Raw genomic sequence first — 13,390 nt, 5'->3', positions numbered from 1 at the left:
CTGTGAATCAGATGAAGGCTGCTCTGATAGAGGACATCAGGATAGCATGCGAGTACTCAGATGTGTTCCCCGATGACTTGCCAGGTATGCCACCTGAACGTGACATTGAGTTCATTATAGATCTTTTACCTGGTACTGCACCTATTGCTAAGAGACCATATAGGATGTCCGCTGGTGAACTAGAAGAACTTAAGAAACAATTAAAGGAATTGTTAGATAAGAAATTTATTCATGCTAGTTCATCACAATGGGGAGCACCAGTGATCTTTGTTGACAAGAAGGATGGTACACAGAGGATGTGTGTGGACTACAAGTCATTAAATGAAGTTACTATCAAGAACAAGTATCCGTTGCCTCTTATAGAAGATTTGTTTGACCAGCTGAGAGGAGCCAAGGTATTGTCCAAGATCGATCTGAGGTCTGGGTATCACCAGTTGAGGATACGACCATTGGATATTCCAAAGAGCGCTTTCACTACCATATATGGGTTGTATGAATATATGGTTATGTCATTCGGGTTGACCAATGCACCAGCTTACTTTATTTACTTGATGAATAAGGTGTTTATGGAGTATCTCGACAAGTTCGTAGTGGTGTTCATTGATGATATATTGGTGTACTCCAAGAATGAGGAAGAACATGAGGAACATTTGAGGCTTGTTTTGCAGAAGCTCAGGGAGAACCAGTTGTATGCCAAGTTCAGCAAATGTGAATTCTGGTTGAATGAGGTTTCGTTTCTTGGTCATGTCATCACAGATGGAGGAATTGCAGTTGATCCCAGCAAGGTCAGAGATGTGTTGAAGTGGGAACCACCTCAGATAGTGTCAGAAATCTAGAGTTTCTTAGGACTCGCAGGCTACTACAGAAGATTTATAGAAGGCTTCTCTAAGATAGTGAAACCCCTTACTTCACTACTGGAGAAAGGAAAAGAGTTTGTATGGTCCGATGAGTGCCAAGCCAGTTTTGAGGAATTGAGGAGGCGATTGACCACAGCACCAGTGTTGGCTATGCCGGATATCCACAAGAGCTTTGATATATATTGTGATGCATACCGGCAAGGACTAGGTTGTGTGCTGATGCAAGATGGACATGTGATTGCTTATGCGTCTCGTCAGTTAAGGAAGCATGAGCAGAACTACCCCACTCATGATTTGGAACTAGCAGCTGTGGTGCATGCTTTGAAGATATGGAGGCATTATCTGTTGGGACATAGATGTCAGATATATACTGATCACAAGAGTCTAAAATACATCTTCACTCAGAATGACCTTAACCTGAGACAGAGAAGATGGTTAGAGCTCATAAAGGATTATGATTTGGAGATACACTATCACCCCGGAAAGGCTAATGTGGTTGCTGATGCTTTGAGCCACAAGAGCCATGTAAATGCAATGAGAGTCAACCAGATGCCTCAAGAATTGTGTTGGGAGTTTGAGAAACTCAACCTTGGTTTTGTCGGTCACACTGAGGGAATCACTATAGAAGTCGAGCCAACTCTTGAGCAAGAGATACGGAAGGGTCAGCTTGAGGATGATAAAATCAAAGAGATCAAGGAGCTGATAAAAAGAGGCAAGGTACCTAACTTTACTGAGGATGAACATGGAACCGTGTGGTTCAGAAAGAGGATATGTGTGCCAGAGGTGGATCATCTACGAGAGAAGATTCTAAAGGAAGCCCATGATTCGGCCTATTCGATTCACCCAGGCAGCACCAAGATGTACCAGGACTTGAAAGAGAGATATTGGTGGTATGGCATGAAGCGTGATGTTGCAGCTCACGTGGCCATATGTGATGTTTGTCAGAGAGTCAAGGCGGAACACTAGAGGCCAGCCGGTTTGTTGCAACCATTGAAAATACTAGAATGGAAATGGGAAGAAATTGGTATGGATTTCATTGTGGGGTTACCACGTACAAAGGATGGCTATGATTCCATATGGGTTATTATGGATAGGTTGACAAAGGTAGCTCACTTCATTCCAGTGAAGACTACTTACTCGGGAGCCAAACTGGCAGAGCTATACATATCCAGGATTGTCTACCTACATGGGGTACCTAAGAAGATTGTGTCCGATAGAGGTACTCAGTTCACGTCTTGGATTTGGCAGAAGTTGCATGAGTCAATGGATACGAAGCTGAACTTCAGCTCAGCTTATCACCCGCAGACAGATGGGCAGACAGAAAGGACTAATCAGGTGTTAGAGGATATGCTTAGAGCTTGTACTCCAAAGTACGGAGGCAGTTGGGATAAGAGCTTGCCATATGCAGAGTTTTCATACAACAACAGTTACCAGGCCAGCTTGAAGATGGCACCGTTTGAGGCACTATATGGAAGGAAGTGCAGAACTCCATTATATTGGAGTGAGACGGGAGAAAGCCAGTTGTTCGGCCCAGAGATCATCAAAGAGGCCGAATGACAAGTACAGATTGTCAGAGAGAATCTAAAAGTGGCACAGTCGAGGCAGAAAAGCTATGCAGACATGGGACGTAGGGAGTTGATCTTTGAAGAAGGAGATTTTGTGTATCTCAAAGTGTCACCTATCAGAGGTTTGCGCAGATTCAAAGTTAAGGGGAAGTTGTCACCTCGTTACATCGGACCATTTAAGATCTTGGCCCGGAAGGGTGAAGTAGCTTATGAGCTAGAACTACCGGCCTGATTATCCGATGTGCACAATGTGTTCCATATATCTCAGTTGAGGAAGTGTTTGAGGGTGCCAGAGGAGGAATTGCCACTGGAGGAACTGAATGTTCAAGATGATCTGACTTATACTGAGTATTCGGTCAAAATTCTAGACACGTTAGAGAGGATTACTCGGAGTAAGAGGATACGGATGTGTAAGGTTCAGTGGAGTCATCATGCAGAGGATGAGGCTACTTGGGAAAGAGAAGATGAGTTACAGGCAGAATTCCCTCAGCTCTTTGCTAGCCCAGCTGAATCTCGAGGACGAGATTCCTTTTAGGGGGGTAGGTTTGTAACACCCGTATTTTCAAATTAGGAACCTAAATAAATGTAATTAGGTTTTCTGTAGGTTCGATAAGGTTCTATTTATTTTATTTTGAATTTAGAGCATTTATCGCAAGCTTAAATAAAAAAATTTAGCCATAAAATAAATGTAAGGAAAATAGTTTTGTGCATCTCATGCTGGTTTGCATTTTTATTTGTTTATTGTTCAACTTAAATTCAAATCTTTGAGTTTGAATTTAAATTGAAAGTGTTTGAATCGTTCCAGAAAATGAAAAGGGTTTTCTTTTTCCCCTCACCCCTTTTAGCCCGGCCCACCTTTTCCTTTTCTTCCTTTCTCCTTTCCCGCGGCCCGTTTTCTTTTGTTTCGGCCCAACCGGCGCCGCCCCTTTCCTCCCCGCCGGCCCGTTCCCCGCCCCTGGCCCACCTCCCCTCCCTGTCTCGCCGCCAAGCGGGCCCCGCGTGTCGGGACCGTCTCCCTCCCCCGACCGAGCTGGACTCAAGCTCGAGTTCGACCCGGCCGCGCGCGCCGCCTTATCCCCCTTGGGCCCGCACGCCCAGGCGCCCGGTCGCCCCTAAAAAAGGAACCCGAGACCCCCCCTAGACCTCGCCAAACCCGCAGCCGCCACCTTAGCCCTCGCTAACCATAGCTCCCAAAGCCGCCGCCTTCGTCGAGTTCGAAGCCCGCCATCGTGCCACCGTTCCGCTCTGCTTCCTCGACGACATCGCTGCTCCGGAGCTTCGCTGTGGTGAGAGGAACCTCGCCGACCTCTTCTCTCCCTCCCTCTCACTCTGTTTCGCCCGCTTAGGCTCGCTGCCACCACAGCTCCGCTGTGCGCCGCCGCAAGCCCGCTCCACTGCCCTAGCGCCCTCCCAAACCCCCCTAATTGAGTTCGCGAACTCGCGAGCTCGCTAACCGCGCAACCCGTGCTCGAAAAGAGCCCTGGACGGCCGTTCCACCAAGTCCGGCCATCTCGCCGCCGCATACGCCTCGCCGCCGGTCGTCTGCGCCGCCGCCAGCGCCGCCCGCTTAGCCTCAACACGTGGTGGCCGTTCGATTTGAGATCAACGGTCCGAATTAGATTCAATCTAAGTCAACCCAGCCATGGCCGGTCAACCATGCCATTTTTGCACATAAGCCCCTCTATTTTTCCAAAATTTACCTGCCGTCCACTGCTGTTGAAAAGTATTTACGGAAAAGCCCTTTCTTATATGTTTTAGCCCCTGAGTATAAGGTTTAATTACGCTTTGGCCCTTAGATCTTGTTTTATCCATAATTTTTCTGTTTTAGATCCGTTTTCGATGATCTTTACGCTCACGCGATCGTTGCAACGAGTAGTATAGTTTAGTAACCTCTTTTTGTATTGTTTATGTTGTCTGGTGTACTGTTTGTTATTGTTTGTATTTGTTTATTTGTATGTGCGTGTGCGATACGATAGGCGATCCGCAGTTTGAGGAGCAGCAGCAAGATCAAGGCTTCGGAGGGCCGGACCAGCAGCAGTTTGAGGAAGGCAAGTGGACCCTTGTTCATGTTTTTGACCCATGAAATCACCAAATCTATCACATTTAGTTTTATGTACATGCATGTGTCTATAAAATGATGGGAACCGAGTTAAGGACATGCCAAGTATTGTTTACCTTATTCCTTGATCAACTTGGGTTTAATTTCATGTTGGGTAGCTATGCTAGTTGCTATACTCTGGGTTATGGTTGGTTAATGATGATACACATGTTATACTTGTTTTTATCCCATGTTCATGATGCCTAATGTTGTTAATCAAGAGTATATGATTTAATTGGAACATGGAGAACCACCCAGGAAAACAGTGCAACCACAATACTATATGACTCTGGTCTTGGCTAAGTAACTAGATGATCTATATGTCGTGCTGGGGCGGTGATTGGTGGATTTTTCGGGTTATCGTGCTTTGAGGAGCGGGTGAACGAAGCTTCGTCTTCTGAGGCACCGCAGAAAAAGGGACCAGTGCGTACATATAGTGATTCTTTGGAAAAGCCTCGTAGTGAATCCCTAGCCACTCACCAAAGGAAGTGTTTAAGGGCTTTGCAAACCCGGGCGACATGGGAAACACGAATTGTGGGTAAAGTGTACAACCTCTGCAGAGTGTAAAACTAACCGGTTAGCCGTGCTCACGGTCAAGAGCGGCTTGGACCCTCACATGATAATTGAACTTGAAGTTGATCTAAATCGATGCTCTAATTTATGGTTAGTTGTTGTTTATCTTTATATATGCTTATCTTGTGGGTTTAATGGTATATACTTATATCTATATAATGCTTGCTAATAAAATTCGATCAACTAAAATTGCTGAGTGCAGTTAAACCGTGTCAGCTATTCCTTGAATTAGCCTTGCATATATTATAGTTATTTCCCTGCCATTTGCTGAGTACCAACCATAAGTGTACTCACCCTTGCATACTTGCTGCTCAGACCGTAATAACAACTGTCCGGAGTTTCCAGAAGACTTTGAGGATTTCTAGGCGTATGTCTCCCAGTCATCTGCCTGTGCTGAAGAAGATTCCGCTGCTACTCTATAGACATTTATTTATTTTCTTAAGACATTCGGTTTTATAATAAAGTCTTTAATACTCTCTTTACGCTTGAACTAGTTGTGATATTCACTTTATGGTTAATCATATGTATGTAAACTGATCCAGGCGCACATATGAGATGCATTCGGTTTGCCTTCATAAACCGGCTGTTACAATTGTTGCCATGAAAATCGTAATATTATTTTTTTATATGCGTAAATTAAGGAATCATATAATTATATGAGAGCATGTTTCTCATAAATATGGCAAACAATTTTCAAATTTCTCATAAAATGTTATGTAAACAAATATTATAGGAAATTTTCTTTATATGACACTGAGAAACTCATAATCCATTCTATGCCGTCGACTTATCTACTATGACAGGTGGGAACTCGGGCCCACAGTCATTGGCAGTAGCATATAATGGATTTAAATTTTAACCAGTGACATGTAGAGATTTTTTCCAATATTAATTATTTTACAATATGCAGTGAAGAATCCTTTTGATGAATACCCATGTAAAATTTACTTTGAGCGATCATACCTAGTATAATGAAGACCTTGGATCATTTCTTGGCTCATTAATAATTGGAGGATCTTCTTCAACGGTTATTTCTATGTCATCAAGTGCGCAAATGATATCATACAAGGTAGGTCTTTTATGTGGGTCGTGGTCGACACAAATTCGTGCTATTTCAATGCATCTCTTCATTTTTGGGCAGTTTGCATCTATTGTCTCATGCCACTGCAAAGTTGAACATATCGCAATCATGAGAGCATGAATATGTACCTTTTTGCAAGAGAACAGTCTGTGTGAGAGAGCACATATATGCTATTAAAACATAAAAAAGGTCTACTCTTTCAAAGTATTCAGAGATTCTACATAACCCGGCCCCCTAAACTATTTGTTTGCGTTTTTAACAACCACCTTAGTTTTCAATACCAGATCACTTGACATGGACAGTGGTATTGCCACGTGGTCTGTCGAAACAGTTTTAAACTTCCACGTCACCCTTCTTCCTCCCTAACTCATGGCACCGTATGTTTCATAGGGCTAAAAGTGGTCTTCTTCCAAAACAATGCCTCCCTCTCTCCACACACATATACACAAATCAATACATACATATATTGTCCCCATGCGCATATAGGATGCTGTACATTAGCGGCGAGTTACCACTCATGAGGAATTGCATTTTAAACATTGAAACAAACAAAAGATTCAAGTTTTTTTTTCATTTTATACTAGTTTGGTAGGGCTCTCTAGACACGAGATCTAATATGGATATGGATGGAGCTACTAAACATGCAATATTAGGCATGTATTAGGCGCATAAGCCCATTGGGCATGTACATCTTGTACTCCAAGACATATTGGCACTATATAATGAAAGGTCACCCCCCGATTAGGGTGTGTTGTGTTTCTCATCTCTCTCTACCTTTCTACATGGTATCAAGGATGATCATCCCTGTCTCGCTTCAGCTCCCTGCGCTAGGGTTCCCACTGTTATCGCCATAAATTAACAAGGGTTAATTTATGGGCCGAAAGTAAGATGGGCTTAAAGCAGAAGATTAAGGAAGGCTTGTAAATTGGCTCCTGCGTGAGCATATGGGCCACGTTGGCCGTGTATTCTTAGATTTAGTTCAAGATTAGAGATAGAGTCCAATCGGGACAAGATTAGTTTAGATTGTTTCCCAAGTCTCCGGACTATAAATATGTATCCTTTGTTATTCGTAAGGGGAGCGTCATCACGACTCGCAAACAACAACTCTCGGCGCATCGCCACCCTTAATCCTAGGGTTTCAACCAAGTAAGTGCCATGCTGCCCTGATCGCTTCTTGCGATCAGGGCAGTATTGTTCTTGCTTTTACCTTGGTATTACTCGTACTGAAGCGTTTTTGATGGCGAGTAGTACTAGTTATCATGATGTTCATAGCATGGCTTTTAGTAGATCTTTTGTGCTTTGTTGCTTATCATCTGCGAATATCATGTTGTCTCTGTGTAGTCACATTTCAATCTCTCGCTAGTTCTTATCGCGTAGAACTAGTCGCACAGGGACAACACCCTGCTTCTTTCATGTTTAGTAGATCCGATCTGTTATGGTTTGCTCTTATCTTAAGAGTTGGCATAATATCTGCTGGGTTAGGCCTTGCAAACGGATTGGATGATCCGGTGGCGTAGTAGATGCTTTTTCTTAGCCTTGATAGGGATTGTTCCGGGAATCGGCTCTTGCTAGTTCTTAGGCCTCTGTTTTAGGTTGTGGTTTAGTTGTCTGTTTTGTTCGCTAGGCCCAGTCACGTGTAGAATGTTCCGATCTAGCAGTGAGGCTGTTACCATCGTGGGTTAAGATTAATTGGACTTGATTGAAGCAGTTTTATAGTGATTTGCTCTATTTATCATATCCGGATACAATCAGATCCCGTCTGACACCGGGACTCGATCGGCTCTTCAAAGCCGATGCAAGAGTCGTCCCGGGGAGCCGACCACGGCTCGGACTTACATTTACACGTGTCTTTGTATGCAGGAAACTGTTCGAGGCACGTCTACACCCTCCTGATCGGGTATAGGTCAGGTGGCACGCCCGGCTTTCACACATTCTCCGGGCGCATGACGGAAATTGCGGGCCGTCGACGAGGGAGCAGTGCTTGCCAGCGCACCAGCAACCTCCCGGCTCTTCGTGTTGCCCGTCGTTGCTCGCCGGTGGGTTTCGGCAGACAACACATTCTGGCAGCTGGATCTCGGCCCACGGCCAATCATTTTCGAGAAGCCCAAGGAGAAGAGCTACAAACACTTGAAGGGGTTATATCTCAAGGGCTTCATCAACGGCAAGCCTGTGAACAGGATGTTGGTCGACACTGGCGCTGCAGTCAACTTGATGCCGTACTCTGTGCTGCGCCGACTGGGTCGTTCTTCTGCTGATCTGATCAAGACCAATGTGATGCTCAATGACTTCAACAGACAACCATCAGAAGCAATGGGGGTTCTTAATGTGGAACTGACAGTGGGCCGCAAGACCGTACCGACATCGTTCTTCATCGTTAACAGCAAGAGTACATACACGGTGCTGCTTGGAAAGGACTGGATTCATGCCAACTGTTGTATCCCCTCCACAATGCATCAGTACCTCGTCCAATGGGACGGCGATGAAGTAGAAGTGGTCCCTGCAGACGATTCCAGCGAAGTCTCCGTCGCGGATATGCATGCTTGGGATGCAGAAGGACAAGAGCGGATCTCAGGGATTGCCCTTGAAGACTGTGATCGGATCGAGGCGACAAAAAATGGATTGAGGCTGGTCTTATCCACTGGCCTCATAGAGTAAATGCATCCTGGCATGCCACGGGATGTAATAGAAATAGAGAGGCCGATCCCGGCGATCGGCCCCAAAAAATAGGAAAATCCTATTTGGGTTCGGAATTGTTACATCATGTACACACGATGGCCTGCTCTGGCAGTTGGCCACTCATGCACTATTTGATTTCGAATTATAATGGAAGTATAGAGGCAGCCAGCCCATGCGGTTGGCCAAATAATTTTTCTTGTCATCTCCCTGTGTTTGCCGCTGATCTTGCAGACAATGAAGACTCGCCTGCGTTCGCGGCTGGTTTCTCAGACGACGGCAAACTAGGATACGGGTTCACGTCAGCTAACGATTTGGAAGAAGTTGACATCGGTTCTGGGGATAAGCCACGGCCGACATTTGTCAGCAAAAAGTTGGATCCGGTTTTGTGTGAGGAGATGATTGCATTACTGAAAGAGTATCGGGACTGTTTTGCATGGGACTACACTGAAATGCTCGATCTGGATAGAAGCATCGTCGAGCATCGACTCCCGCTCAAGAAGGGGTTTCGGCCGTTTCAGCAACCAGCACGTCAGATGAAGGCCGAAGTCCTAGAAGAAGTTAAGAAAGAGGTGGAGAAGATGCTGGATGCTGGGTTCATCAGGCCGTGCCGGTATGCAGAATGGATCTCCAGTGTGGTGCCGGTACAAAAGAAAGATGGCCGATGGCGTGTCTGCGTCGATTTTAGAGATCTCAACAGAGCAACTCCGAAGGATGAATACCCAATGCCTGTTGCAGAGACGTTGATCAATGCCGCTGCTGGCCACAAAATGATGAGTTTTATGGATGGCAACGCCGGTTACAACCAGATCTTCATGGCCCCAGAGGACGTGAACAAGACTGCGTTCAGAGTACCAGGTGTAGATGGCTTGTTTGAGTACTTGGTTATGACCTTCGGACTAAAAAATGCCGGTGCAACGTACCAACGTGCTATGAATTACATTTTTTACGATCTCATCGGCAAGCTGGTGGAGATTTATATTGATGACGTTGTGGTCAAGTCCAAGTCAACTGCGGAGCATTTAGAAGATCTGCGTCAAGTTATGGAGCGGACTCGAAGATTCGGGCTCAAAATGAACCCAAAGAAGTGTGCCTTCGGTGTATCGGCCGGTCAATTTCTAGGATTCCTCGTGCATGAATGGGGAATTGAGATCAGCCTAAAGAGTCAAGAGGCTGTGAAGACGATGAAGCCACCTACTACGAAAAAAGAATTGCAGAAGCTCATCGGTAAAATCAATTTTGTCAGACGGTTTATCTCTAATCTGTCTGGGCGCATTGAGCCGTTCATGGGTCTAGTGAAGATCAAATCTGATGATGAGTTTCGCTGGGGGGCAGAACAACAGCAAACTTTCGATGAAATCAAAGAATATTTGTCAAAGCCTCCAGTGTTGGTTCCTCCTCAGCATGATAGGCCGTTTTATATGTACCTATCCGTGGGTGACACTTCTATTGCTTCAGTGTTGGTTCAGAAGCATGACGGCCAGGAGAGGGTGGTTTTCTACCTTAGCAGATGCATGATAGACGCCGAGACCAGGTACCCTGAAATCGAGAAGCTTTGCCTTTGCTTATACTTTACATGTACAAAGCTTCGTCATATTTTGCTCTCGGCGGAAACAATTGTTATATGCAAATCAGATGTCATAAAGCACATGCTGTCGGCTCATGTCCTGAAAGGCCGACATGGAAAATGGATGTTTGCATTGTCAGAGTTTGATATCCGATTCCAGCCTGCAAAAGCAGTCAAGGGACAAGCACTGGCGGATCTTGTTGCGGACAGGATCAGCACTGATATTGCTGCAGTATTTATTCGTGCTTGGGCTATGTTCTTTGATGGATCGGCTTGTGATGATGGGTGCGGTGTGGGAATTCTGTTGGTCTCGCCTCGTGGGGCGACATATTCTTTTTCCATCAGAATGACTGCCTCATGCACCAATAATTTGGTGGAATATGAAGCCGTTCGCAAAGGGATGGAACTACTCCTTGAAGCTGGAGCAGAGGCGGTGGAAATTTTTGGGGACTCAAAATTGGTGATTTCTCAGCTCACGGAGGAATATAGATGTGAGAGCGAGGCTCTTTTCCCGATATGGATGCAGTGCCGTGAGTTGATGTCACAATTTAGATACATCAATTTCCACTGGATACGCAGGACTCTGAACAATGAAGCCAATGATTTGGCACAGATGGCTTCCGGGTACAGGGAAGCAGCCGATGGAGTCGATGTGGAGGTTCAGTTTCTAGAACCCGGAGACTGGAGAGCCGATATCTTCAATTACTTGAAGGATTCGGCTCGGGGGGCACCCAGAAGGATAAGACTCAAGGCCATGAAGTATGTTCTGATAGGGGATGACATGTTCTACAGGACCTTGGAAGGACTACTGCTCAAATGTCTGGGGCCTTCAGAGTCAAATCGGCTCTTGCATGAGGTACATGAAGGAGCCTGCGGTACTCACCAATCGGCTCATAAAATGAAATGGCTGATTAGGCGATCGGGTTATTACTGGCCCACTATGCTTGAGGATTGTTTCAAATATTACAAGGGATGTCAAGCATGTCAGAAGTTTGGCAAAATTCAGATAGTGCCAGCATCAGTGATGAATCCTATCATCAAACCTTGGCCATTCAGAGGATGGGGCATGGACATGATTGGACAGATCAATCCGTCGTCTAGCAAGGGTCACCAATGGGTCTTAGCTGCCACATATTATTTCACAAAGTGGGTAGAGGCAGTGCCCATGAGGTCAGTAGCATCGAGAGATGTGATCAGCTTTGTCAAAGAACACATCATTCACAGGTTTGGGATTCCTCAGACCATTACGACCGATGGAGGATCGGTCTTTATATCAGAGGAGTTCAGAAAGTTTGCCGATGACATGGGGATTAAGCTGATCAGATCATCTCCGTATTATGCCCAAGCTAATGGACAAGCTGAAGCATCCAACCAGAGCCTTATCAAGATCATAAAGAGAAAGATCGATGAATATCCTAGGCGCTGGCATGAGGTGTTATCAGAAGCTTTGTGGGCATATCGTATTTCATGTCATGGGTCTACCAAGACGTCGCCGTACCATCTAGTCTACGGCCAGGACGCTGTGCTACCATGGGAAATCACGGCTGGATCAAGGCGTGTTGAGTTTCAGAATGATCTATCTGCTGAACAGTATGCAGCCTTGATGAACAATAACGTGGAGGACCTGACAGAGCTAAGGCTTTGGTCGCTGGAAAAAGTCAAAGAGAACAAAGCTAAAGTTGCCCGTGCATACAACAAGAAGGTCAAGCCTAAGGATTTCCGAGTTGGAGATCTGGTTTGGGAGGCGGTATTGCCATTGGGAACTAAAGACAAAAAGTTTGGTAAATGGTCTCCAACTTGGCATGGGCCATACAAGGTTGATCAGGTTTTGCCTGGGAACGCATACATGCTCGAGGAATTGGACGGTGTCAAGTTTCCTGTTGCTGTCAATGGTCAGCATCTCAAGAGGTATTTCCCGAGCGTGTGGGAAGGCGAGTAATGAAAGCCGATGACGTCCATCTGGCTATATCACGACGGGCCAACACGTTGAGTTGGCCAGTAAAAAAAAAGAGTCATGAAAGGCCAACACGTTGAGTTGGCCAGTAAAAAAAAGAAAAAGAAAAATCATGACAGGCCAACACTTTGAGTTGGCTAGTGAAAAATATGAAAAGCGAACAGCCGATGTGTGACCATCGACTTAAGATGTTTTAAAAGAACAGTTGCAAGTCTCAAATGAACAGGTGGTACTAATTCTCTCTTGAGCCTATCTACTGGTTCAGGAATTCCACTATGGCATGGATGGCTTCAGTACGGACGGCGTCTGCTCGTGCTACAATCGCTTCGTCATCCTTGTCATCGCCTGTGACTATCTGCCGACTCAAGGTGCTGATGTCTGCAAACTCTGCTTGTATCTGCTTGGCTATTTCCTGGGTTTCTTGCTTGGAGTTTGCGATGGAGGTTTCTTCGGCCTGGATGAGTTCTTTGGTGGTGCGGACCTTTTCTTCGAGTTCCGCCAGCTCTTTCTTCAGGAGGTTGAGTCGGTTCACGTTGGCAGACACGTCAGCTTTGATATCTAGAGTTGCCTTCTTCTGGTTGAGGGCCTTGCACTTTTGGGTAATGTCAGCTTTCAGAGAAGTTTGAGAGCGACGTGCTTCCATCCTTTGTTGTGCTTTACTGACTTCTATCCGAAAAAATGGGAGGTTGCTGGCCGACCAGAGCTTGATTTGCAATGGCTCTGGAAGTTGGGATTCTATTTGCTCGAAGATGTTCTTTATTTTGCTGGAATCGTCAACCAGAGCGGTGATTGGAGCGGATAGAAGATCCTTGATGAGTTGAAGCTGATGTGTCAAGTTAGCCGATTGCTGCAGAGATAATGTTTCTGCTCCAGGGACAATCAGACCCATTGATGCCGGGTCGAAGGAAAGCAAACCTGAAATGTCAAAGCTCTATGGACATCTTTGGAGTTAGAACAAGGTGCATTTATGAAGTTATCGGCTGGTTCAGAATTGGTTTTGTGATGTCACCTGTTCTGGAGAA

The 13,390-nt window shown here is 45.5% G+C and overlaps 1 protein-coding gene across 6 annotated transcripts in view; it reads right to left on the bottom strand.

Moving 5' to 3' along the window:
* The window catches only part of LOC120679786 (putative receptor-like protein kinase At4g00960), a 45,238-nt gene that overhangs the window by 19,865 nt on the left and 11,983 nt on the right, over positions 1-13,390 (bottom strand). For 5 of the 6 annotated variants that reach the window (XM_039961440.1, XM_039961441.1, XM_039961443.1 and 2 more), the window contains one exon: positions 6,057-6,257. The gene's annotated coding sequence lies outside the window, so the exon portion shown is untranslated. Of the gene's footprint in view, positions 1-6,056; positions 6,303-13,390 lie in introns of those variants that run through there. The other variant, XM_039961442.1, reaches the window with a different exon arrangement.

Source organism: Panicum virgatum, chromosome 6N, assembly GCF_016808335.1.
Source record: "Panicum virgatum strain AP13 chromosome 6N, P.virgatum_v5, whole genome shotgun sequence".
Lineage (NCBI taxonomy): Eukaryota > Viridiplantae > Streptophyta > Magnoliopsida > Poales > Poaceae > Panicum > Panicum virgatum.
This window is presented reverse-complemented; position numbering and strand designations above follow the sequence as displayed.